This window comes from Oncorhynchus tshawytscha, linkage group LG04 (genome assembly GCF_018296145.1).
Source record: "Oncorhynchus tshawytscha isolate Ot180627B linkage group LG04, Otsh_v2.0, whole genome shotgun sequence".
Lineage (NCBI taxonomy): Eukaryota > Metazoa > Chordata > Actinopteri > Salmoniformes > Salmonidae > Oncorhynchus > Oncorhynchus tshawytscha.
The window spans coordinates 7,879,836-7,905,552 of NC_056432.1; positions in this window are offsets into that span (position 1 = coordinate 7,879,836).

The window sequence follows — 25,717 nt, forward strand, 5'->3', positions numbered from 1 at the left end:
TCAAGCAGGTCATCATGTACGAGGCTCACTAGCCGCTATCAAGCAGGTCATCATGTACGAGGCTCACTAGCCGCTATCAAGCAGGTCTTCATGTACTTTAAAAAAAAAATGTATTTCACCTTTATTTAACCAGGTAGGCTAGTTGAGAACAAGTTCTCATTTGCAACTGCGACCTGGCCAAGATAAAGCATAGCAGTGTGAACAGACAACACAGAGTTACACATGGAGTAAACAATTAACAAGTCAATAACACAGTAGGAAAAAAAGGGGAATCTATATACATTGTGTGCAATAGGCATGAGGAGGTAGGCGAATAATTACAATTTTGCAGATTAATAACACTGGAGTGATAAATGATCAGATGGTCATGTACAGGTAGAGATATTGGTGTGCAAAAGAGCAGAAAAGTAAATAAATAAAAACAGTATGGGGATGAGGTAGGTAAAAATGGGTGGGCTATTTACCGATAGACTATGTACAGCTGCAGCGATCGGTTAACTGCTCAGATAGCAGATGTTTGAAGTTGGTGAGGGAGATAAAAGTCTCCAACTTTAGCGATTTTTGCAATTCGTTCCAGTCACAGGCAGCAGAGAACTGGAACAAAAGGCGGCCAAATGAGGTGTTGGCTTTAGGATGATCAGTGAGATACACCTGCTGGAGCGCGTGCTACGGATGGGTGTTGCCATCGTGACCAGTGAACTGAGATAAGGCGGAGCTTTACCTAGCATGGACTTGTAGATGACCTGGAGCCAGTGGGTCTGGCGACGAATATGTAGCGAGGGCCAGCCGACTAGAGCATACAAGTCGCAGTGGTGGGTGGTATAAGGTGCTTTAGTGACAAAACGGATGGCACTGTGATGAACTGCATCCAGTTTGCTGAGTAGAGTGTTGGAAGCAATTTTGTAGATGACATCGCCGAAGTCGAGGATCGGTAGGATAGTCAGTTTTACTTGGGTAAGTTTGGCGGCGTGAGTGAAGGAGGCTTTGTTGCGGAATAGAAAGCCGATTCTTGATTTGATTTTCGATTGGAGATGTTTGATATGAGTCTGGAAGGAGAGTTTACAGTCTAGCCAGACACCTAGGTACTTATAGATGTCCACATGTTCAAGGTCGGAACCATCCAAGGTGGTGAAGCTGGTCAGGCGTGCGGGTGCAGGCAGCGAACGGTTGAAAAGCATGCATTTGGTTTTACTAGCGTTTAAGAGCAGTTGGAGGCCACGGAAGGAGTGTTGTATGGCAGTGAGGCTCGTTTGGAGGTTAGATAGCACAGTGTCCAAGGACGGGCCGGAAGTATATAGAATGGTGTCGTCTGCGTAGAGGTGGATCAGGGAATCGCCCGCAGCAAGAGAAACATCATTGATATATACAGAGAAAAGAGTCGGCCCGAGGATTGAACCCTGTGGCACCCCCATAGAGACTGCCAGAGGACCGGACAGCATGCCCTCCGATTTGACACACTGAACTCTGTCTGCAAAGTAATTGGTGAACCAGGCAAGGCAGTCATCCGAAAAACCGAGGCTACTGAGTCTGCCGATAAGAATATGGTGATTGACAGAGTCGAAAGCCTTGGCAAGGTCGATGAAGACGGCTGCATAGGACTGTCTTTTATCGATGGCGGTTATGATATCGTTTAGTACCTTGAGCGTGGCTGAGGTGCACCCGTGACCGGCTCGGAAACCAGATTGCACAGCGGAGAAGGTACGGTGGGTTTCGAGATGGTCAGTGATCTGTTTGTTAGTCAAGCCTGTACGAGGCTCACTAGCCTGTACGAGGCTCACTAGCCTGTACGAGGCTCACTAGCCGCTATCAAGCAGGTCATCATGTATGAGGCTCACTAGCCGCTATCAAGCAGGTCATCATGTACGAGGCTCACTAGCCGCTATCAAGCAGGTCATCATGTACGAGGCTCACTAGCCGCTATCAAGCAGGTCATCATGTACGAGGCTCACTAGCCGCTATCAAGCAGGTCATCATGTACGAGGCTCACTAGCCGCTATCAAGCAGGTCATCATGTACGAGGCTCACTAGCCGCTATCAAGCAGGTCATCATGTAAGAGGCTTGCTGTCTTTTATCAAGCAGGTCATCATGTACGAGGCTTGGTGGCTGTTATCAAGCAGGTCATCATGTACGAGGCTCACTAGCCGCTATCAAGCAGGTCATCATGTACGAGGCTCACTAGCCGCTATCAAGCGGGTCATCATGTACGAGGCTCACTAGCCGCTATCAAGCGGGTCATCATGTACGAGGCTCACTAGCCGCTATCAAGCGGGTCATCATTTACGAGGCTCACTAGCCGCTATCAAGCAGGTCATCATGTACGAGGCTCACTAGCCGCTACCAAGCAGGTCATCATGTACGAGGCTCCCTAGCTGCTATCAACCAGGTCATCATGTATGAGGCTCCCTAGCCGCTATCAACCAGGTCATCATGTAAGAGGCTTGCTGGCTTTTATCAAGCAGGTCATCATGTACGAGGCTTGGTGGCTGTTATCAAGCAGGTCATCGTGTACGAGGCTCGCTAGCCGCTATCAAGCAGGTCATCATGTATGAGGCTCACTAGCCGCTATCAAGCAGGTCATCATATATGAGGCTCACTAGCCGCTATCAAGCAGGTCATCATGTACGAGGCTCTGTGGCTGTTATCAACCAGGTCATAGTGGACGAGGCTCACTAGCCGCTATCAACCAGGACATCATGTACGAGGCTCTGTGGCTGTTATCAAGCAGGTCATCATGTACGAGGCTTGGTGGCTGTTATCAAGCAGGTCATCATGTACGAGGCTCGGTGGCTGTTATCAAGCAGGTCATCGTGTATGAGGCTCGGTGGCTGCTATCAAGCAGGTCATCGTGTATGAGGCTCGCTAGCTGTTATAAAGCAGGTCATCGTGTATGAGGCTCGCTAGCTGTTATCAAGCAGGTCATCGTGTACGAGGCTCGCTGGCCGCTATCAAGCAGGTGATCGTGTATGAGGCTCGCTAGCTGTTATCAAGCAGGTCATCGTGTATGAGGCTCGCTAGCTGTTATCAAGCAGGTCATCGTGTATGAGGCTCGCTGGCTGTTATCAAGCAGGTGATCGTGTATGAGGCTCGCTAGCTGTTATCAAGCAGGTCATCGTGTATGAGGCTCGCTAGCTGTTATCAAGCAGGTCATCGTGTATGAGGCTCGCTGGCTGTTATCAAGCAGGTCATCGTGTATGAGGCTCGCTAGCTGTTATCAAGCAGGTCATCGTGTATGAGGCTCGCTAGCTGTTATCAAGCAGGTCATCGTGTATGAGGCTCGCTAGCTGTTATCAAGCAGGTCATCGTGTATGAGGCTCGCTAGCTGTTATCAAGCAGGTCATCATTCTTTATTGAGTCAGAAATTATCTGTGTGTAACGGTGACAACAAACAGAAATTTAGAAATTTCTAGAAATTTCATTCACAAGCAATTGTGCAGTGGTATATAACTTTTATTATAACTATTAACAACTGCACAAATGTGTGTTCAAATGTGTGTTCTCCTGTTTATTTTCTCCTCCATATTATTTGATGCTTAAGTGAGGAGAAGAATGGCCAGGAAGTGAGGAGAAGAGTGGCCAGGCAGCGAGGAGAAGAATGGCCAGGAAGTGAGGAGAAGAGTGGCCAGGCAGCGAGGAGAAGAATGGCCAGGAAGTGAGGAGAAGAAAGGCCAGGCAGAGGAGAAGTGGCCAGGCAGCGAGGAGAAGAGTGGCCAGGCAGCAAGGGGAAGAACGGCCAGGCAGCGAGGAGGAGAGTGAGCGAGGAGAAGAATGGCCAGGCAGCGAGGAGAAGAATGGCCAGGAAGTGAGGAGAAGAGTGGCCAGGCAGCGAGGAGAAGAATGGCCAGGAAGTGAGGAGAAGAGTGGCCAGGCAGCGAGGAGAAGAATGGCCAGGAAGTGAGGAGAAGAGTGGCCAGGCAGCGAGGAGAAGAATGGCCAGGAAGTGAGGAGAAGAAAGGCCAGGCAGCGCAGAGAAGAATGGCCAGGAAGTGAGGAGAAGAAAGGCCAGGCAGCGAGGAGAAGAACGGCCAGGCAGCGAGGAGAAGAGTGGCCAGGCAGCAAGGGGAAGAACGGCCAGGCAGCGAGGAGGAGAGTGGCCAGGCAGCGAGGAGAAGAACGGCCAGGCAGCGAGGAGGAGAGTGGCCAGGCAGCGAGGAGAAGAGTGGCCAGGCAGCGAGGAGAACAATGGCCAAGCAGGGAGGAGAAGAATGGCCAGGCAGCGAGGAGAAGAACGGCCAGGCAGCGAGGAGAAGAACGGCCAGGCAGCGAGGAGAAGAACGCCCAGGCAGCGAGGAGAAGAACAGCAGGCAGCGAGGAGAAGAACGTCAGGCAGCGAGGAGAAGAACGGCAGGCAGTGAGGAGAAGAACGGCCAGGCAGCGAGGAGAAGAACGGCCAGGCAGCGAGGAGAAGAACGCCCAGGCAGCGAGGAGAAGAACGGCAGGCAGCGAGGAGAAGAACGTCAGGCAGCAAGGAGAAGAACGGCAGGCAGCGAGGAGAAGAACGGCCAGGCAGTGAGGAGAAGAACGGCCAGGCAGCGAGGAGGGTAGAAAGCAAAATGACCTAGTTCTGAGAAAAGCTCTGGAACAATAGAATTGTAGGAGGGACCTTGAGATGTTTTTCTCTCTGTGGTCTTTGTCGTTTTCTGTTCTTTTGACTCCCGTTATGTTGAGATGTTGAGCATTGCGAGCTGCAGTCATGTTGAAGGTGTCATTCTATTCAAGAAGAGAACATTTTCTCACAGATGAGTCATCTACACAATATTCAGTCATTGCTGTGGTTTGTAATGAGGTTTTTGTGGGTCATTACTGTTATTGATTGAAACGGTCAAGAGGACATCCATTTATAGGTCGTTTTGATAACCTGTTGTCAACGCCATTGACTTAATGTTCTTTACCCTACTCAAGCTGCTTTTAACGCATGCTTCCTGTCACCCTGATCCCGGAGACATCCTGCTGATCTCGAATATCAAAGTCTATCCAAGCTGAGTCACACTTTAAACAAGCTGAGTCACACTTTAAACAAGCGGAGTCACACTTTAAACAAGCTGAGTCACACTTTAAACAAGCTGAGTCACACTTTAAACAAGCTGAGTCACACTTTAAACAAGCTGAGTCACACTTTAAACAAGCTGGGTCACACTTTAAACAAGCTGGGTCACACTTTAAACAAGCTGGGTCACACTTTAAACAAGCTGGGTCACACTTTAAACAAGCTGGGTCACACTTTAAACAAGCTGGGTCACACTTTAAACAAGCTGGGTCACACTTTAAACAAGCTGAGTCACACTTTAAACAAGCTGGGTCACACTTTAAACAAGCTGAGTCACACTTTAAACAAGCTGAGTCACACTTTAAACAAGCTGAGGTACACTTTAAACTAGCTGAGTCACACTTTAAACAAGCTGGGTCACACTTTAAACAAGCTGGGTCACACTTTAAACAAGCTGAGTCACACTTTAAACAAGCTGAGTCACACTTTAAACAAGCTGAGTCACACTTTAAACAAAGTATATGTTATGATTGCTTAATTAACCCTTCATAAGGCCTGTTTCATGATTTAGTAGAACATTTCATATGAAGGGCACCAAATAGGTACATGGACAATTCATAATAGCTGGAGTTAATTCATAATAGCTGGAGTTAATTCATAATAGCTGGAGTTAATTCATAATAGTTGGAGTTTTCTTTCACAAACCACACCTGTGGTTGCCACTGCACTTTCTCTATTTGCCAAGCAGGGGGCTCGTGTTCAGACAAAGTCATATAGTAACGCTTGGTACTGTACATGTGTGTTTTAAATGGTTCTAACCACTAGGCAGGGTAGCCTAGTGGTTAGAGCGTTGGAATAGTAACCGAAAGGTTGCAAGTTCATAGCCCCGAGCTGACAAGGTACAAATCTGCCGTTCTGCCCCTGAACAGGCAGTTAACCCACCAACCCCCACTGCACTCCACCTCATTTCAGTTCTACTTCACTTTGGCAATTGTTCACACTCCATGTGTTCAGAAAGACTGCAGTAATAATAAACAAAAGGTGCTCCTTTCCTTGCCTTAGACCATGGGACCTATCCATGTGAAATAAACAAATCACAAAAGAAACGTATTGGGATGGATGTGTCTATCTTATAACCAACCACCTTACCTCTGCAGGCTTCTGTCTACTCTTTGGGAATTATAAAGGAGTTTTGGCATAATGGGCCAAGGGTTTCAATTACTTGAAAAATCAATTTAAATATTTTATCTGTGCCTGTTTGAGCTTGCCAGGCTTAGGGATACTTCAGGATTTTGGCAAAGAAGCCCGCCATCTACTTCCCCACAGTCAGATGAACTCACGAATACCAGTTGTGTGTCTCTGTGTGCAGTTTGAAGGAAGTTGTTAACTAGCGTTGGCTCAATGACTGGAGGTCTATGCTAGTAGATAAAATTGACTTCCAGTCATTGCGCTAACGCTAGTTAGCATTGGCTCATGAAACTACCTCTAACTTCCTTCATACTGAATGCAGAGACATAAAAATGGTATCCGTGAGTTCATCTGACTCGAAATAGATAAAGGGAATTATTCCAAAATCTCAAAGTATCCCTTTAACTAACCTATATAAACGTCTCAAAATTGCGAACCCTAAACGTCTGGCACTCCAGGCAGACTCAAGCGAACTCTAAAAGTATTAGAAAATATTTGTTATAGCATTTGAATCCAAGTCTGATGGATATATCCATTTGTATTTATTCATTATTTATTTATAAGATACTTTTCAGCCCAACTTTTTTATAAGATATTTTCAGCCCAGCCAAAACTTTATTCAAGTCCAAACAATGTTTGTGTTACGATGACCGATTCCAATTTAAAGCAGCGGAACACATTTTCACTGGATATCAGACTGGCTACCAGATTAAGTACTTTCCATGACATAGTAGTTACCGGATAAAGTACTTTCCATGACATAGTAGTTACCGGATAGAGTACTTTCCATGACATAGTAGTTACCGGATTAAGTACTTTCCATGACATAGTAGTTACCGGATTAAGTACTTTCCATGACATAGTAGTTACCGGATAAAGTACTTTCCATGACATAGTAGTTACCGGATAAAGTACTTTCCATGACATAGTAGTTACCGGATTAAGTACTTTCCATGACATAGTAGTTACCGTATAAAGTACTTTCCATGACATAGTAGTTACCGGATAAAGTACTTTCCATGACATAGTAGTTACCGGATAAAGTACTTTCCATGACATAGTAGTTACCGGATTAAGTACTTTCCATGACATAGTACTTACCGGATAAAGTACTTTCCATGACATAGTAGTTACCGGATAGAGTACTTTCCATGACATAGTACTTACCGGATAAAGTACTTTCCATGACATAGTACTTACCGGATAAAGTACTTTCCATGACATAGTACTTACCGGATAAAGTACTTTCCATGACATAGTACTTACCGGATAAAGTACTTTCCATGACATAGTACTTACCGGATAAAGTACTTTCCATGACATAGTACTTACCGGATTAAGTACTTTCCATGACATAGTAGTTACCGGATAGAGTACTTTCCATGACATAGTACTTACCGGATTAAGTACTTTCCATGACATAGTACTTACCGGATAAAGTACTTTCCATGACATAGTAGTTACCGGATAAAGTACTTTCCATGACATAGTAGTTACCGGATAGAGTACTTTCCATGACATAGTAGGTACCGGATAAAGTACTTTCCATGACATAGTACTTACCGGATAAAGTACTTTCCATGACATAGTACTTACCGGATAGAGTACTTTCCATGACATAGTACTTACCGGATAAAGTACTTTCCATGACATAGTAGTTACCAGATAGAGTACTTTCCATGACATAGTACTTACCGGATAAAGTACTTTCCATGACATAGTACTTACCGGATTAAGTACTTTCCATGACATAGTAGTTACCGGATAAAGTACTTTCCATGACATAGTAGTTATCGGATAAAGTACTTTCCATGACATAGTAGTTACCGGATAGAGTACTTTCCATGACATAGTAGGTACCGGATAAAGTACTTTCCATGACATAGTACTTACCGGATAAAGTACTTTCCATGACATAGTACTTACCGGATAGAGTACTTTCCATGACATAGTAGTTACCGAATAAAGTACTTTCCATGACATAGTACTTACCTGATAGAGTACTTTCCATGACATAGTACTTACCGGATAAAGTACTTTCCATAACACACAGCTGTGGTATCCTATTGTGACCCCTTTTTGTCACAAGAGGAAATGAATCCTTCAGCACAAGGCTTTTAATGTGCCATCATGTTCCACTAGGGAACGGATGGCCTCCATTTGAATGCAAATTCTACCATTTGCATTTTGGGATGTCTGAATAAAAATGTAGAATTGCCACCAGGGGGCAGAGGATGAAGCGGTGTTTGTATACAATACAGTACCGAACCTACAATACATTGTAACTTACACCTTGGACAAACCGACCACTGTGCGCATGTTTATTTTCTCTATCCTCACCAGACGGGCTCATGACACATAAATACATTTCATATATGTTATCGCAAAAATAATCATTTTGTTGTGTTAATGAAGGTCTTTGGTAACATTAGAATACAAAAATGACATTCTTTCAAAGAACACAATAATATGTACAATAGTTGATGTTACTGTAGGCTATCTACACTAAAACACCATTCCAGTACATAACAAACATCCAAATTATCCAACATAACCTGAAATCTACATAACAAACATCCAAATTATCCAACATAACCTGAAATCTACATAACAAACATCCAAATTATCCGACAGAACCTGAAATCTACATAACAAACATCCAAATTATCCGACAGAACCTGAAATCTACATAACAAACATCCAAATTATCCAACAGAACCTGAAATCTACATAACAAACATCCAAATTATCCAACAGAACCTGAAATCTACATAACAAACATCCAAATTATCCGACAGAACCTGAAATCTACATAACAAACATCCAAATTATCCGACAGAACCTGAAATCTACATAACAAACATCCAAATTATCCAACAGAACCTGAAATCTACATAACAAACATCCAAATTATCCAACAGAACCTGAAATCTACATAACAAACATCCAAATTATCCAACATAACATAGCCTGAAACAGGCTGGATGGAGCGAGAAGGTGCAAAATGGCGTCTGCAAATAATGGCAGTGATGCTGGAGAGTTCCATAACCTTAGGCAGCTGTTCCTTTCCCTTTTCAATGAAAGTCGATGAAAAGGTGTCTTCAGGGGACGGGACCGATGGGGGGGGCAGGGGTGCACTACAGGCATGGAGTAAATTACAGAACAGCTGAACACAAGAGTGTTAGAGGAAGTCAAGTCACCCTCCATTCTTCTCTCAAGGTCAGGGAGAGTCGCACGCACACACACACACACACACACACACACACACACACACACACACACACACACACACACACACACACACACACACACACACACACACACACACACACACACACACACACACACACACACACACACGAAAAATCAATAAAACACGTTTTCTGTAATTGAATGCAAGATTCTCCTCCCAGCAATGGTCTGAGAGAATATATGGCTGTAATCTATATAAGTGCTGTTGCGTAAAACCTTTTAGGCTTTAATCTGAGGCTGTGGGGGCTTACTGGGCATGTGCTAAGGGTGTAGGGGGTGCTGGTGGTGCTGGTGTTGGTTTGTAGGGGTGGTGATGGTGTGGGGGGTGTAGGGGGTGGTGGTGGGGATTTAGGGGTGGGGGTGTAGGGGGTGGGGGTTTAGGAGGTGGTGATGGTGGGTGTGTAGGGGGTGGTGGGGGTGTAGGGGGTGGTGATGGTGGGGGTGTAGGGGGTGGTGATGGTGGGTGTGTAGGGGGTGGTTATGGTGGGGGTGCAGGGGCGGGGGTTTAGGAGGTGGTGATGGTGGGGGTGGTGATGGTGAGGGTGTAGATGGTGGTGTAGGGGTGGTGATGGTGGGGGTGTAGGGGGTGGTGTAGGGGTGGGGTTGTAGGGGGTGGTGATGGTGAGGGTATAGATTGTGGTGTAGGGGTGGTGATGGTGGGGTGTAGTGGGTGTTGATGGTGGGTGTGTAGGGGTGGGAGGGTAGGGGTGGGGGTGGGGGTGGTGATGTTGGGGGTGTAGGGGTGGTGATGGTGGGGGTGTAGGGGTGGGAGGGTAGGGGTGGGGGTGGGGGTGTAGGAGGTGGTGATGGTGGGGGTGTAGGGGGTGGTGAGGGTGGGGGTGTAGGGGATGGGTTGTAGGGGTGGTGTAGGTGGGTGTGTAGGGGGTGGTGATGGTGGGGGTGTAGGGGGTGGGAGGGTAGGGGTGGTGATGGTGACATACAATGATATTCTAGACGATTCTGTGCTTCCAACTTTGTGGCAACAGTTTGGGAAGGCCCTTTCCTGTTTCAGCATGACAATGCCCCCATGCACAAAGCCAGGTCCATACAGAAATGGTTTGTCGAGATCAGCGTGGAAGAACTTGACTGGCCTGCACAGAGCCCTGACCTCAACCCCATCGAGCACCTTTGGGATGAATTGTAACGCAGACTGTGAGCCAGGACTAATTGCCCAACATCAGTGCCTGACCTCACAAATGCTTTTGTGGCTGAATGGAAGCAAGTCCCTGCAGCAATGTTCCAACATCTAGTGAAAAGCCTTCTCAGAAGAGTGGACGCTGTTATATCAGCAAATGGGGGACAAACTCTATATTAATGCCCATGATTTTGGAAGGAGATGTTTGACAAGCAGGTACCCACAAACTTTTAGCGTGTCTTTCGTCTCTGTGTTTCATAATTTTCCTTCAATTCGCATGTACTGTATTTCACCGGAGAAAGTGAGTGAAACAGCGCCCCTCTGCCTCTGTATGTGTAGCCCATCTATCTGATGATGTCTGGTCAAAAAGAGTATGACATTTTTGACACCCGTAGCATTAAATGCAAGGGAAGCCAGCAAGCATTTGGCCTTCCTTGATAAATAAGGTAAAAAAAATAATAGCCATTCAGTGTTGAGCTAAATCAAATCAAATCTATTAATAAAGCCCTTTTTACATCAGCAGATGTGCGCTCAACTGTGAATGATAAGCTCAACTGTGAATGGTGAGCTCACATGTGAATGGTGAGCTTAACTGTGAATGGTGAGCTCAACTGTGAATGGTGAGCTCAACTGTGAATGGTGAGCTCAACTGTGAATGGTGAGCTCAACTGTGAATGGTGAGCTCAACTGTGAATGGTGAGCTTAACTGTGAATGGTGAGCTTAACTGTGAATGGTGAGCTCAACTGTGAATGGTGAGCTCAACTGTGAATGGTGAGCTCAACTGTGAATGGTGAGGTTAACTGTGAATGGTGAGCTTAACTGTGAATGGTGAGCTCAACTGTGAATGGTGAGCTTAACTGTGAATGGTGAGCTCAACTGTGAATGGTGAGCTCAACTGTGAATGGTGAGCTTAACTGTGAATGGTGAGCTCAACTGTGAATGGTGAGCTCAACTGTGAATGGTGAGCTCAACTGTGAATGGTGAGCTTAACTGTGAATGGTGAGCTCAACTGTGAATGGTGAGCTCAACTGTGAATGGCCCTGTTGCACCAGAAAAAAGTGGCAATGTAAGTCAGTTTGGATTTGGCTTCACACCAATCACATCATATCGAGAGCAAAACATAATTGACAGAACAAACTTGAATTGTTGCATCTCGTTGTGTTGTTGTCCGCTGGTGGCTAGCTAGCTAAAATCGTCCCTTTCCTAAAGTAGCCATGGATGGAGATCGGGATTTGGACTTGTGGTTTTACTTAATTCTCCGTACTGTCCAATGATTACAATGGTGATTATGATCCAACCGTAAATTCATATGTTGTTGTGCCCCTGGCCTGAGAGGATGGAAGTTCAATATGTAGCTAGATGTAGAAGGCTAATGTTAACTAGCTGGCCTGAGAGGGTGGAAGTTCAATATGTATCTAGATGTAGAAGGCTAATGTTAACTAGCTGGCCTGAGAGGGTGGAAGTTCAATATGTAGCTAGATGTAGAAGGCCAATGTTAACTAGCTGGCCTGAGAGGATGAAAGTTCAATTTGTATCTAGATGTAGAAGGCTAATGTTAACTAGCTGGCCTGAGAGGGTGGAAGTTCAATATGTAGCTAGATGTAGAAGGCTAATGTTAACTAGCTGGCCTGAGAGGATGAAAGTTCAATATGTAGCTAGATGTAGAAGGCTAATGTTAACTAGCTGGCCTGAGAGGATGGAAGTTCAATATGTAGCTAGATGTAGAAGGCTAATGTTAACTAGCTGGCCTGAGAGGGTGGAAGTTCAATATGTAGCTAGATGTAGAAGGCTAATGTTAACTAGCTGGCCTGAGAGGATGAAAGTTCAATATGTAGCTAGATGTAGAAGGCTAATGTTAACTAGCTGGCCTGAGAGGATGAAAGTTCAATATGTAGCTAGATGTAGAAGGCTAATGTTAACTAGCTGGCCTGAGAGGGTGGAAGTTCAATATGTATCTAGATGTAGAAGGCTAATGTTAACTAGCTGGCCTGAGAGGGTGGAAGTTCAATATGTAGCTAGATGTAGAAGGCTAATGTTAACTAGCACAAACACACACACACACACACACACACACACACACACACAGAAATTAGAACCATGGACAGCCAAATCATATTTAGCTTACGTTGATTGGACTAAGTTGTTTTTGGTATGTTTAAGTTGTCACTGTATTAGACTAAGCAGAGGTGATTAGATGATGTTGAAGTTTAAATGATGATGGAGGCAGCTCCTGTTTTCTTTGCAACTTGCGGTAACTCTCTGTGATTCTAAATACATAGTTGTTTAGTCGTCTGAAAATGTCATGTAACAGTTTGTTACATGCAATACGCTTTGTGGACTTAACTGGACAGATGTTGTTCTCTGGTTTTGTGATGAAACAAAGGTGTGGTTGAATGTATTCTGCCACTGTGTCTTCTTGTCTCAGCCTTTAGATCACGGTGTCAAGGCATATGAACTAACAGGTTATAGAGCAAACAACGCAATTATCACAACACATGAGTTGTAGTATGGCTTTTTTTCTGTCTTGTGGCCAGTGATTTTACCTCATGCACCACTACTGCATAGGAAGTGGTTTCCTAATTTTAATTTTATTTGACTAGGCAAGTCAGTTTAGAACAAATTCTTATTTTCAATGATGGCCTAGGAACAGTGGGTTAACTGCCTGTTCAGGGGCAGAACAACAGATTTGTACCTTGCCAGCTCAGGGGTTTGAACTTGCAACCTTCCGGTTACTAGTCCAACGCTCTAACCACTAGGCTACCCTGCCGCCTCTACACTCTAACCACTAGGCTACCCCGCTGCCTCTACACTCTAACCACTAGGCTACCCTGCCGCCTCTACACTCTAACCACTAGGCTACCCTGCCGCCTCTACACTCTAACCACTAGGCTACCCTGCCGCCCCTACACTCTAACCACTAGGCTACCCTGCCGCCTCTACACTCTAACCGCTAGGCTACCCTGCCGCCTCTACACTCTAACCGCTAGGCTACCCTGCCGCCTCTACACTCTAACCGCTAGGCTACCCTGCCGCCTCTACACTCTAACCGCTAGGCTACCCTGCCGCCTCTACACTCTAACCGCTAGGCTACCCTGCCGCCTCAACACTCTAACTGCTAGGCTACCCTGCCGCCTCTACACTCTAACCACTAGGCTACACTGCCGCCTCGACACTCTAACCACTAGGCTACCCTGCCTCACCTAATGGTGTCATCAGGTTGGATTACTTAATTCTGTATTTCATATTCTAATCTACCCACTTTTTTCTCAGACATCCTTTGTTTTCTTCACTATTTCATCCTAATTAACTCTTACATACATACATACCCTCAACAGGAGCACTTCTTGCTTTTATTTTTCTGTATGACAGAGGTAGAAAGGTCATGGAGAGTGTAAACAACAGGAGAGAGGTGTGAAATCAGTTCCAGCTCACTGGCTCGTCACAGTGCTTCAATCCAAAGCTTTTTTGGGGGGGTTGGTTGCATGAGGCTCTCTCGCTAATCTCTTAGTCAAATAGGGGCCACCATGAACAAAAGCACACCTCTGTATTAAGAGAGCCTTTCTGCATGAGAGAACAACCCCATCCAACCTGTCCACACTTTTCTCCAAACAACAGCGAATGGTTATGTAAGAGACAACAGAACTGTTGTGATGAGCTTTGATATTGTATAAACACTAGAGGGCGGTAGAGAGCTGTATCATTTTTCTACACGGTGGTATACTGTTATTATGAGGGATTATTATTATTATCTAGGGGTAAAACCGTGACATTACCATATCAGAGATCACAAAATCCCCACGATCCGAACAATTTTAACAGAATAAAGGGATTTCGCTGTTATAGTCCCAGTCGGTATTAGATAGAATGTTGATACCCTGCCTGGCTGTGGGGAAAACAACCTGTGGTTACCTAGGTTACTCTATTAGCTCACAGCAAAAACTGACCTTTTTCAAATGCAATTTTCTTGTTCTCTGCTTGTTTTAGTCAGTAACAAACGACATTTAAGAAAAGTACAACATGTCTAAAATGACTTTTCAACATTGCCTTCTCCAGAGTGTTCGCACTACTTAGGAAACTGTAACACTACATGGCTTTCCTCATGCCCCTTTTCATGATGTTGCTATCAGCCCCAGTGAGTTAGTGAGTGCTAGTTAGCTACTGACCGGAACATTAAGCTAGCCAAGACCAACAGCACAAACAAACATCTCCAAGTAGTGAGTGGAGTTACAAACGGACTATACTAAACAAGTTAAATGTCTTACCTGTGATGAAGTGTTTTCCACACACTTGGACACCAGGTCCAACACATTTCCAAAGCCTAAAAGCCTGAAGCCACAGGGCTCTCCTCACAGCTTCTATTTCCCTATGTGGGAGCATTGTGAACCATAGTATTTAAAAAAAAAAACCTGGTTACATATCCATTGAAAACACAGCAGCTTTTCGGTATGTTTTGTTATTTCGTATAACAAAACAATCAATGACGAAGTCGGCTCTTATACAATGGAGGTCAATTGGAAAGAATGTTTGTTTTCCCCAACTTGTGGTTGAAGTCTCTGGGAATTCCTTATTTTTTTTATCATGAATATCGACTCAGCGGATACTATTTTCAAAATGCAAAGCTTCTATATATATATGACAAACACTCACCCTCTCTGCATTACACAAAATACTTTTTTTTTTTCTAACCAAAGGGCTAGAAATCTAGTCTGGATGGTCGACACCAGCCGTTGGCCCTGCTTCTTTCATCATCACTGATGGAAATGTTCATACTCCCACTACTGTGCATGTAATTGAGAGAGCTTAATTCAGAATATAGCAACACCTCATATAAAGTCAAACTTTTCCAATATTACAAGCAAAGTGTGCGATGTCTAAAGTAACTGTCTACCGGGCACACACTGGTTGAATCAATGTCATTTCAATGATATGACGTTAAACCAAGGTGGAATAGACTTTGAATTGACGTCTGTGGCCAGTGGATGGTTCGCCTGTGTTGAAAACAAGATGCCACAGAAAACCAGGTTTAGCCACTTGCATTTGACATGTTTTGCTCACACCGTGCCAGGATAAACATGGCCTTTATCTAAACCATAGAGACAGGAAGCATATCACAGCTCTTCCCCAGGTCCCAGATGTGACTCCCTGAACCGTGGCCTGGTGTGATGGAAACAGAAGGTCTGGGCGGAGCCACTGAATCTCTCAGAGCCAAGCAAGCAGCTTCTCTCCTCTGTACCACCATCTCCCTGCACTGTTCCCATACATTGCTCTCCTCCCCAGATGTCCTTAATACTCCCATACATCTTTCACTCTCACTTCTCTTCCCTCTATGTACAGGGTATGTTTGTCCTCTCACCCTGGGGGTGGTTGACAACAGGGAATGTGTGCCTTTTTCTAAGTGTCTGGGAATGTCGTGTGTGTGTGTGTGTGTGTGTGTGTGTGTGTGTGTGTGTGTGTGTGTGTGTGTGTGTGTGTGTGTGTGTGTGTGTGTGTGTGTGTGTGTGTGTGTGTGTGTGTGTGTGAGTGTGTGAGGGTGTGTGTGTGTGGGTGTGTGTGTGTGTGTGAGTGTGTGTGAGGTTGTGTGTGTGTGTGTGTGAATGACAGAGACACAAAGAGAGAGAGAGTGTGAGGCCTGGCGAGTGCCAGTGCTAATGGACATAGGTGTAATTAACACCAGGCCATCCGGTGTGTCTGTAGCCTGTGTCGGTATGAGTGTCTCTGCTGTGCCTGTCTCCCTGGGCCTTCTAGTCTGAACTGCTGCTTCACTCTCCTTTTATGGGCTTCACGCCTCCCGCTGCTGCCGTGATTAACACCACAGGGCCTGCCGTGATTAACGCCGCGGCGCCTGCCTGTTGAAAACCACACCTCCACGGCTTTCGCCGGGTATAATTCCAGTTATCCTGTGATTTGGTCCCACTTTTTTAACGGTTCAAGCAGCAAAGTTAGAGCGCCCTACTGCCTATTGTATTTGTTGGCATATCTTTTCTTTGTGTGTGTGTGGGGGGGGGTTGGCCTCTTCTTACTTTGAGCACCTGCACCCTCTAAAGGTCTGTGCACGGCACTGGAGTTGGTTACGAAGAGTATTAACACACTGGATAAGTGTGTTTATCATTTTAAAGGAGTCCTGTCCATCTATTGGGTGGTCTAAAGGAGTCCTGTCCATCTATTGGGTGGTCTAAAGGAGTCCTGTCCATCTATTGGGTGGTCTATAGGAGTCCTGGCCATCTATTGGGTGGTCTAAAGGAGTCCTGTCCATCTATTGGGTGGTCTAAAGGAGTCCTGTCCATCTATTGGGTGGTCTAAAGGAGTCCTGTCCATCTATTGGGTGGTCTAAAGGAGTCCTGTCCATCTATTGGGTGGTCTAAAGGAGTCCTGTCCATCTATTGGGTGGTCTAAAGGAGTCCTGTCCATCTATTGGGTGGTCTAAAGGAGTCCTGTCCATCTATTGGGTGGTCTAAAGGAGTCCTGTCCATCTATTGGGTGGTCTAAAGGAGTCCTGTCCATCTATTGGGTGGTCTAAAGGAGTCCTGTCCATCTATTGGGTGGTCTAAAGGAGTCCTGTCCATCTATTGGGTGGTCTAAAGGAGTCCTGTCCATCTATTGGGTGGTCTAAAGGAGTCCTGTCCATCTATTGGGTGGTCTAAAGGAGTCCTGTCCATCTATTGGGTGGTCTAAAGGAGTCCTGTCCATCTATTGGGTGGTCTAAAGGAGTCCTGTCCATCTATTGGGTGGTCTAAAGGAGTCCTGTCCATCTATTGGGTGGTCTAAAGGAGTCCTGTCCATCTATTGGGTGGTCTAAAGGAGTCCTGTCCATCTATTGGGTGGTCTAAAGGAGTCCTGTCCATCTATTGGGTGGTCTAAAGGAGTCCTGTCCATCTACTGGGTGGTCTAAAGAGTCCTGTCCATCTACTGGGTGGTCTAAAGGAGTCCTGTCCATCTATTGGGTGGTCTAAAGGAGTCCTGTCCATCTATTGGGTGGTCTAAAGGAGTCCTGTCCATCTATTGGGTGGTCTAAAGGAGTCCTGTCCATCTATTGGGTGGTCTAAAGGAGTCCTGTCCATCTATTGGGTGGTCTAAAGGAGTCCTGTCCATCTATTGGGTGGTCTAAAGGAGTCCTGTCCATCTATTGGGTGGTCTAAAGGAGTCCTGTCCATCTATTGGGTGGTCTAAAGGAGTCCTGTCCATCTACTGGGTGGTCTAAAAGAGTCCTGTCCATCTATTGGGTGGTCTAAAGGAGTCCTGTCCATCTATTGGGTGGTCTAAAGGAGTCCTGTCCATCTATTGGGTGGTCTAAAGGAGTCCTGTCCATCTATTGGGTGGTCTAAAGGAGTCCTGTCCATCTATTGGGTGGTCTAAAGGAGTCCTGTCCATCTACTGGGTGGTCTAAAGGAGTCCTGTCCATCTATTGGGTGGTCTAAAGGATTGTGTGTGAAATAAACAAAAAATATGTTATTGATATTGCCTTAGTTGAGAAAAACTTTTTTTGAGTGGAGTTTTCCTTTAAACCCTCTGAAATAAACGAGCATGTTCAGACAACTAAACCGACAGCGTTTTCCAGTTAGATCTTCGACAAGTCTTCACAGGCTCTAAGATGAAAGATGTATCTGAAAAAAAATCGGATTTATATATATTGGTTTATACTGTATTCGACAGCCTATGGTAAAACCTGAAGACCAAAGCATTCAGCTGGAAATGTCCCTTCTAAATAGAAAGTGAGATGATACATACATAGATGAATAAAAATAAATGAGAAGCCAATCCAAAATGCTGTCACTAGCTCTTCATCATGGCACAAAAACTTATTTTAATTTTTTTTTTCCTGCATCGTTTTTCCAACACTCTTCCTTCCCTGCCAGTGAGTCCCACCAGTCATCTGGCTAATGTCCCGACTCTGCCAACATGATCCAAAGAACACGGAGCGATCAGTCAGCCAACGGGCTGCGACGTTCTCCTGACGGCTGGTATACTGCCTCAGTGGCCAAGCTAAAGTTAGAGTGAAACTCTCCCTTTATCACTAGAGTTTGGTGCCAATATACCTCCGAACTATACTACTCGTCAACCTGTAGTGATTAACTCACCTTCTCTTCACAGTCTGTGGTTGAGTCCCAAATGGTAGTCTATTCACTGCCTAGTTTACTATACCTGTCCAGATCCTGTAGGTTACCATTTGGGATGTCTGCCAAAGTCTGTGTGGCTATCATCAACACCTCTGCTCTCTCTATTAGCCCAAGTGTTTCATTACATGACGCTATCAGAAAAGAGCTCTGTTGTGTCCCGGACGTGATTAAGTGGAGAACAGTTCCCGGGTTAACTGAAATTAATAGGCTGACAGAGATTTACATTTCTATCAGCACTATAGAAAGAACCGCCGAATTGATGTCTCCATTACCACAGCAGGCTGCTGCTTGTCAGCACATCACAGGCGGACAGAGACGAACACGGGAAGATTGAGAGAGAGAGAGATAAAGAGAGAGAGGAAGAGATATGTTATCAAAATGTATGAGGGCTTCTGACTGATGTCGCCATCCAATTTGACAGTAACATTGCAATCCGTTAAATCACACACCTATCTTGGCGAAGCGGCTTCTCGAAGACGAAGCACAGAGGGAATCCAGACTGTCTGAACCACTTCCTTTGGGCATTGTGATTCAGGTACACTCTCGGCGCACACAGGTTAAATCAACGTTGTTTCAACGTCATTTGTCAACGTATTGTAACGTGGAATCTACGTGGGGGAAAAAAAGTAATCAATGTCAATTTTTTGTTTTGAGGGTGAAATTTAAACCACAGGATTGTCATAATGGTAATCAATTTTCAACATAGACAAACCTTGTATAAAACATGTTGAATTTGTACCTTTGAAACAATGTGTCACGTTCTGACCGTTATTTCCTTTGTTTTGTCATTATTTAGTATGGTCAGGGCGTGAGTTGGGGTGGGCAGTCTATGTTTGTTTTTCTATGATTTGGGTATTTCTATGTTTCGGCCTAGTATGGTTCTCAATCAGAGGCAGGTGTCATTAGTTGTCTCTGATTGAGAATCATACTTAGGTAGCCTGGGTTTCACTGTGTGTTTGTGGGTGATTGTTCCTGTCTCTGTACCAGATAGGACTGTTTTGGGTTTTCACGTTTCTTGTAGTCAGTTGTTCATGTGTACATTTACGTATTAAAAGAACCATGGACACTTACCACGCCACATATTGGTCCTCTGATCCTTTTCGCCTCTCCTCTTCGGAAGAGGAGGAAATCCCTTACACAATGTCAGATCTTTAACATTATATCCACTATCAGAGAAAGAACAACATCCTGGGAAACACTTCCTACTGGAGAGTTCATATATGTACAGTTTCCTGTTGGTCTCCCATCCAGGGTTTTAACCAAACCCAGCACTGCTTAGCTTTGAATATTTGTAACTGACTACTACCGATGTACTACTGTGAGAATTACTATTGTGAGATCTCAAAATTAGTAGATTCACTGTTGCTATCGAAGGAATTAAGTTTAACAGAGCAAATTAAATGTAACCATACTTCATAAGTCATATCACCAAGAACACTATTTAGGCCTGTATGGCATTTACGAAGTCATCAAAAGCTATTGTTTCAATTCATCCTGGGGTTCAACTACAAATAGACTATACATCAACTCAGCAAATAAGTAAACATTCTCTCACTGTCAACTGCATTTATTTTCAGCAAACTTCACATGTGTAAATATTTGTATGAACATAACAAGATTCAACAACTGAGACATAAACTGAACAAGTTCCACAGACATTTGAATAACAGAAATGGAATAACTTGTCCCTGAACAAAGGGGGGGGTCAGCATCAAAAGTAAGTCAGTATCTGGTGTGGCCACCAGCTGCATGAAGTACTGCAGTGCATCTCCTCCTCATGGACTGCACCAGATTTGTCAGTTCTTGCTGTGAGGTGTTACCCCACTCTTCCAACAAGGCACCTGCATGTTCCAGGACATTTCTGAGGGGAAGGGCCCTAGCCCTCACCCTCCGATCCAAAAGGTCCCAGATGTGCTAAATGGGATTAAGATCTGGGCTCTTCGCTGTCCATGGCAGAACACTGACATTCCTGTCTTGCAGGAAATCACGCACAGAATGAGCAGTATGGCTGGTGGCATTGTCATGCTGGAGGGTCATGTCAGGATGAGCCTGCAGGGAGGGTACCACATGAGGGAAGAGGATGTCTTCCCTGTAACGCACAGCATTTAGATTGCCTGCAATGACAACAAGCTCAGTCTGATGATGCAGTGACACAGACCATGATGGACCCTCCACTTCCAAATCGATCCCGCTCCAGAGTACAGGCCTCGGTGTAACGCTCATTCCTTCGACGATAAACGCAAATCTGACCATCACCCCTGGTGAGACAAAACCGCGACTCATCAGTGAAGAGTACTTTTTGCATGTCCTGTCTGGTCCAGCGACGGTGGGTTTGTGCCCATAGGCGATGTCTGGTGAGGACCTGCCTTACAACAGGCCCTCAGTCCAGCCTCTCTCAGCCTATTGCGGACAATCTGAGCACTGATGGAGGGATTGTGCGTTCCTGGTGTAACTCAGGCAGTTGTTGTTAACATCCTGTACCTGTCCCACAGGTGTGATGTTCGGATGTACCGATCCTGTGCAGGTGTTGTTACACGTGCTCTGCCACTGCGAGGACAATCAGCTGTCCGTCCGGTCTCCCTGTAGCACTGTCTTAGGCGTCTCACAGTACGGACATTGCAATTTATTGCCCTGGCCACATCTGCAGTCCTCATGCCTCCTTGTGATTAAACATTTTACAAACCTTAAATCCGTAACCATGGGCACCCTCTCAGATATCATCCTGACCAACCTGCCCTCTAAATACACCTCTGCTGTCTTCAACCAGGATCTCAGCGATCACTGCCTCATTGCCTGCGTGCATACTGGGTCCGCAGTCTAACGACCACCCCTCATCACTGTCAAACGCTCCCTAAAACACTTCAGCGAGCAGGCCTTTCTAATTGACCTGGCCCGGGTATCCTGGAATTATATTGACCTCATCCCGTCAGTAGAGGATGCCTGGCTGCTCTTCAAAAGTGCTTTCCTCTCCATCATAAATAAGCATGCCTCATGCAAAAAATTTAGAACTAAGAACAGATATAGCCCTTGGGTCACCCCAGACTTGACCGACCATCACAAAAACATCCTGTTGCGTTCTGCATTAGCCTCGAATAGCCCCCGCGATATGCAACATTTCAGGGAAGTCAGGAACCAATATAACCAATATAAATCGATTATTTCAATTCAATTTCAATTTTTCCACGTCTGGCCATGCTTTCCACCTGGCTAACCCTACCCTGGCCAACATCTCAGCACCCCCTGTAGCAACTTGCCCCCCCTCTCCTTCTCCTTCACCCAAATCCAGACAGCTGCAAAATCTGGATCCCCACAAATCAGCTGGGTTTACCAATCTGGACCCTCTCTTTCTAAAATTATCAGCCGAAATTGTTGCAACCTTTATTACTAGCCTATTCAACCTCTCTTTCGTATTGTCTGAGATCCCCAAACATTGGAAAGCTGCCACGGTCATCCCCCTCTTCAAAGGGGGAGACGCTCTAGACCCAAACTGTTACAGACCTATATCCACCCTGTCCTGCCTTTCGAAAATCTTCGAAAGCCAAGTTAACAAACAGATCACCGACCATTTTGAATCCCACCGTACCTTCTCCACTATGCAATCTGGTTTCTGAGCTGGTCATGGGTGCACCTCAGCCACGCTCAAGGTCCTAAACGATATCATAACCATGATCGATAAAAGACAGTACTGTGCAGCCGTCTTCATCGACCTGGCTAAGGCTTTTGACTCTGTCAATCACTGCATTCTTATCGGCAGACTCAATAGCCTTGGTTTCTCAAATGACTGCCTAGCCTGGTTTACCGACTACTTCTGAGATAGAGTTCAGTGTGTCAAATTGGAGGGCCTGTTGTCCGGACCTCTGGCAGTCTCTATGGGGGTGCCACAGGGTTCAATTCTCGGGCTGACTCTTTTCTCTATATACATCAATGATGTTGCTCTTGCTGTTGGTGATTCTCGTAGAGGTAGATTCTCCACCTCTACGCAGACGACACCATTCTGTACACTTCTGCCCCTTCTTTGGACACTGTGCTAACAAATCTCCAAATGAGCTTCAACGCCATACAACACTCCTTCTGTGGCCTCCAAATGCTTTTAAACGCTAGTAGAACTAAGTGCATGCTCCTCAACCGATTGCTGCCCGCACCCTCCCTCCCAACTAGCATCACTACTCTGGACTGTTCTGACCTAGAATATGTGGACAACTACAAATACCTAGGTGTCTGGTTAGACTGTAAACTCTCCTTCCAGACTCACATTAAGCATCTCCAATCCAAAATGAAATCTAGAATCAGCTTCCTATTTCGCAACAAAGCCTCCTTCACTCATGCCGCCAAACATACCCTCGTAAAACTGACTATCCTACCGATCCTTGACTTCGGCGATGTCATTTACAAAATAGCCCCCAACACTCTACTCAACAAACTGGATGTAGTCTATCACAGTGCCATCCGTTTTAACACCAAAGCCCCATATACTACCCACCACTGCGACCTGTATGCTCTTGTTGGCTGGCCCTCACTACATACACATCACCAAACCCGCTGGCTCCAGGTCATCTATAAATCATTGCTTGCTAAACCCCGCCTCTCAGCTCACTGGTCACCATAGCAACACCCACTCGTAGCACACGCTCCAGCAGGTATATTGCACTGGTCATCCCCAAAGCCAACACTGCATTTGGCCGCCTTTCCTTTCAGTTCTCTGCTGCCAGTGACTGGAACGAATTGCAAAAATCTCTGAAGCTGGAGTCTTATATCTCCCTCACTAACTTTAAGCATCAGCTGTCTGAGCAGCTTACCGATCACTGTACCTTTACACAGCCCATCTGTAAATAGCACACCGACTACTTCATCCCCATATTATTACTTACCCTCTTGCTCTTTTGCTCCCCAGTATCTCTACTTGCACATCATCACCTGCACATCTATCACTCCAGTATTAATGCTAAATTGTAATTATTTTGCATCTATGGCCTATTTATTGCCTACCTCCCTACTCTTCTACATTTGCACACACTGTACATAGATTTTTCATTTGTTTATGTGTAACTCTGAGTTGTTGTTTTTGTCGCACTGCTTTGCTTTATCTTGGCCAGGTTGCAGTTGTAAGGAAAACATGTTCTCAACTGGCCTACCTGGTTAAATAAAGGTGAAATTACATTTTAAAAACAACGAAGATCTGTGAAGTTATTTGAATTTTTACGATTTATCTTTGAAAGACAGGGTCCTGAAAAAGGGCCGCTTCTTTTTTTGCTGAGTTTATACAGTAAGCCTAGGGTTTCAAGCTCTGGTTGATTTCAAATGTAATTTTCATGTTAATAATTAATATATTTGATTAATCTCAACTAAACATCTAAGTTAAACAATAGGACTAAATCAAATCAAACTTTATTTAAAGGGAAGTTTATAGACAAACTGGAAATTGAATTGTGTTTGGTTGTCACCGCAACCAAATAGATGTATATTCTGCTTGCATAGTTCCATCTGTGCCACCGACTTAGTCTGGCTTTAATTAATAATAATAAAAGCTAGAAACAAGCATTTCGCTGCACCTGCGATAACATCTGCAAATCTGTGTACATGACCAATAAACTTTGATTTGATTTATTTGATATGTTGGATCATGTCATAAATCTCAATCGAAAAATCGAAGTTATCGAACTACTATAAATCAAATCAAACTTGAAATGCACTTTAAATAAGGTTTGATTTGATTTAGTCCTATTCTTTAACTTTTATTCTTGTTTGGGATGGCGCCCCCCCTTGGGTTGTGCCATGGCGGAGTTCTTTGTGGGCTATACTCAGCCTTGTCTCAGGATAGTAAGTTGGTGGTTGAAGATATCCCTCTAGTGGTGTGGGGGCTGTGCTTTGGCAAAGTGGGTGGGGTTATATCCTTCCTGTTTGGCCCTGTCTGGGGGTGTCCTCGGATGGGGCCACAGTGTCTCCTGACCCCTCCTGTCTCAGCCTCCAGTATTTATGCTGCAGTAGTTAATGTGTCGGGGGGCTAGGGTCAGTTTGTTATATCTGGAGTACCTCTCCTGTCCTATTCGGTGTCCTGTGTGAATCTAAGTGTGCGTTCTCTAATTCTCTCTCTCTCTCTCTCTCTCTCTCTCTCTCTCTCTCTCTCTCTCTCTCTCTCTCTCTCTCTCTCTCTCTCTCTCTCTCTCTCTCTCTCTCTCTCTCTCTCTCTCTCTCTCTCTCTCTCTCTCTCTCTCTCTCTCTCTCTCTCTCTCTCTCTCTCTCTCTCTCTCTCTCTCTCTCTCTCTCTCTCTCTCTCTCTCTCTCTCTTTCTCTCTCTCTCTCTCTCTCTCTCTCTCTCTCGGAGGACCTGAGCCCTAGGACCATGCCCCAGGACTACCTGACATGATTACTCCTTGCTGTCCCCAGTCCACCTGGCCGTGCTGCTGCTCCAGTTTCAACTGTTCTGCCTTATTATTATTCGACCATGCTGGTCATTTATGAACATTTGAACATCTTGGCCATGTTCTGTTATAATCTCCACCCGGCACAGCCAGAAGAGGACTGGCCACCCCACATAGCCTGGTTCCTCTCTAGGTTTCTTCCTAGGTTTTGGCCTTTCTAGGGAGTTTTTCCTAGCCACCGTGCTTCTACACCTGCATTGCTTGCTGTTTGGGGTTTTAGGCTGGGTTTCTGTACAGCACTTTGAGATATCAGCTGATGTACGAAGGGCTATATAAATACATTTAATTTGATTTGATTTGTTTGAGATGGAGAAGTGAATCCTCCAGCATATCAATTATTAATTTATAGACAAACTGGAATTGAAGCCAGACTAAGACAATAGCACAAAAAAAGTATTGTTGCTTATGTCATATGTTGATCTGTCTGTATGCTATGTCTTGCTTGTTCTATGTTGCTCTGTCTGTATGCTATGTCTTGCTTGTTCTATGTTGCTCTGTCTGTATGCTATGTCTTGCTTGTTCTATGTTGCTCTGTCTGTATGCTATGTCTTGCTTGTTCTATGTTGCTCTGTCTGTATGCTATGTCTTGCTTGTTCTATGTTGCTCTGTCTGTATGCTATGTC